The sequence below is a fragment of the Myotis myotis genome, unplaced genomic scaffold (genome assembly GCF_014108235.1).
Source record: "Myotis myotis isolate mMyoMyo1 unplaced genomic scaffold, mMyoMyo1.p scaffold_m19_p_4, whole genome shotgun sequence".
Lineage (NCBI taxonomy): Eukaryota > Metazoa > Chordata > Mammalia > Chiroptera > Vespertilionidae > Myotis > Myotis myotis.
Window position 1 is genome coordinate 60,912,481 of NW_023416346.1, and position 2,872 is coordinate 60,915,352.

At 43.4% G+C, this 2,872-nt stretch overlaps 1 pseudogene; it reads left to right on the forward strand.

The window, feature by feature from the left end:
* The first annotated feature begins 1,043 nt into the window (after positions 1–1,043).
* LOC118653427 lies at positions 1,044–1,628 on the forward strand (annotated as a pseudogene).
* The last annotated feature ends 1,244 nt before the right edge of the window (positions 1,629–2,872 follow it).

Genomic DNA, 2,872 nt, shown 5'->3' on the forward strand with positions numbered 1-2,872 from the left:
TGCCCATTTTTCTATTAGATTGTTTATCTTCCTTTTGTTAAGTTGTATGAGTTCCCTATAAATTTTGGAGATAAAACCCTTATTGGAGACAATATTGGCAAATATCTTCTCCTGTGTAGTGGGCTTTCTTATTGTTTTGTTGATGGTTCTTTTGCTGTGCAGAAGCTTTTTATTTTGATGTAGTCCCATTTGTTTATTTTCTCCTTAGTTTCCATTGCCCTAGGAGTTGTGTCAGTAAAGACATTGCTAAGACAAATGTCTGCTATTTTGCTGCCTATGGCTTCTTCTAAGATTTTTATGTTTTCCCATCTTATGTTTAAGTCCTATATCCATTTTGAGTTTATTTTTTTGTATGGTGTAAGTTGCTGGTCTAGTTTCATTTTTTTTGCATGTATCTGACCAATTTTCCCAACACCATTTATTGAAGAGACTGTCTTGTCTCCATTGTATGCTCTTGCCTCCTTTGTCAAATATTAATTGAGCATAATGGCTTGGGTCAATTTCTGGGCTCTTTGTTCTGTTCCATTGGTCTATATGTCTGTTCTTGTGCCAGTACCAGGCAGTTTAGAGGACAGTGGCTTTGTAATATAGCTTGTATCTGGCACTGGGATCTCTCCAACTTGGTTCTCCTTTCTCAAAATTGCTGCAGCTATTTGGGGTCTTTTTTTTTTTTTAATTCCAGGTGAATTTTTGGAAAGTTTATTCTAGGTCTTTGAATATGTAGTTGGTATTTTAATGGGGATTGCATTGTATCTATAGATTGTTTTGTGTAGTATGGACATTTTAATGATGTTGATTTTACTAGTCCATGAACACAGTATATTCTCCCATTTGTTTATGTCTTCCTCGATCCCTTTTTCAGCATCCTGTAATTTTCTGAGTACATGTCCTTTACCTCCTTTGTTATATTTATTCCTGGTATCGTAAATTTTTTGTTGCAATGGTAAATGGGATTTTTTTTTAGTATCTCTTTCTTTGAGTTCATTATCTATACTAATAATAGTCTTGGGCCGACACGTCTAGTCGGTAGTGATGGCCCAGGCATGGACGGTGGAGGCCGAGGGGTGGAGGCGGTGTCCCACTTGCTGCCCTTCTTTGATTGCCTTGGGTCCCCAGTGTTTATGCCCATCAAGGCAGACATAAGTGGTAACATTACGAAAATCAAAGCTGTGTACAACACTGACCTGGTCAAGTTCCAGACCCTGCAGAACATCCTGGAGGCAGAGAAGGAAATGTTTGGAGCAGAGTGGCTCAAAGTGAGGGGCATGCTGGAGCTGATGTGCCTGAAAAGGGGCCTCCGCTTCATTCAGGTTTTCCTGCAGAGCATTTGAGACGGAGAGTGGGATGTTAGCCACCCCAACCTCATCCTCGTCAATGCCACCAAGGCCTACAAGATGGTGCTCAAGAAGTAGCACAGCTGGATCTTGCAGAAGACCTTCTAGGCAGCACTGTATGCCACTTCCTACAAGTCTGACTTCCTAAAAGCACTCTCCAAGGGCCAGAATGTGATGGAGGAGGAGTGCCTGGAGAAGGTCCACCTGTTCCTGGTCAACTACACCGCCAGCAGCATCAACGTCATCTACAAGATGTACACCAAGATGAATGCCAACCTCAACTACAAGGTGTAGGTGTGCCCAGCGGTTGGCACTCCCAGAAACAAACAAGCCAGAATCACTGTGAAGCAACCTAGAGGCTGCCTTGGCCTGCATCTCCCAGAGTAACCCAGAGTCTGGCTGGGGTTGCAGGGGACAGACCTGGTTTCTGAAAAGTCATTTTGGGGGTCTATCCTAAAAGAGCAACAAATAACCACCCTACTTATGAATCACCTTTGAATTTCACAGCAGCACAGACCAACTGCCTTCATTTCAGTATGATAAAAATCAATTAATGTTGCTAATAAGTCAAGTCCTAGGGTTTTCTGTCCCCGTCCCCCCATGTGGTGCATGATCCTGGGGGAGCCCTGTCATACACCTCATTTTAAAAATGAGGATCTGGTGCAGTGATGTTTTGGGCCATCTAAGGACCACGAGGAGTCTGATTTGAAAATATACAGTATTTTATTTTTTAAAGCATACTGCTGTGTGCTCCTGTGATTGCACAGCCCAGCCTCACAACGCTGTCAGTATAGACCCCACTCTTTCCTACTGTCTTTGTCCAAACAGTTTTTATATTTGAAAACAACCAGCAAGCCTTTGATGACCTTGCCCAAGATGACTTTATTTTAAAGCTATCAGGTATGAGTAACTGACCAGAGATGACTAAATTTGCATTCTTCTGCATAAGTATTTTCTTCAGGGACAGCCTACCCCACCTAAGAAACTACCTATCATGTGTCTTCTCTCAGAAGGCCTCCCGATGCCGAGACCCAAGGAATCACCTTGCTGCCTTAACTGTCCCTCCTGGTACTAACAAGAGCTGTATTTTGCAAGTGTTGGGGTGAATAAAGGGACCCCCAAAGAATTCATGTGTGTTCAAAACCCTATGAGGAACAATTGGTGATTTTTATGCAAACACTAAATAATTCTTAATAAACAAATCTCTATTTTGGAATAAAAAATCCTATATAATAAAGAGGAAATATGCAAATTGACTGCCAAACCATTGCACAACATGGCCACCCCCATGTGTTCACAAGATGGCCACCCCATCATCACAAGATGGCTGGCAGGGAAGGGCAGTTGTGGGCAATCAGGTCAGCAGGGGAGGGCAGTTAGAAGTGACCAAGCCAGCAGGGGAGGGCAGTTAGGGGTGACTGGGCCTATAGGGGAGGGCAGTTGGGGGGTATTAGGCCTGCAGGGGAAGGCAGTTGGGGGCAATCAAACTGGCAGGGGAGCAGTTAGACATTGCTCAGGCTGACAGGGAAGTGTTTAGG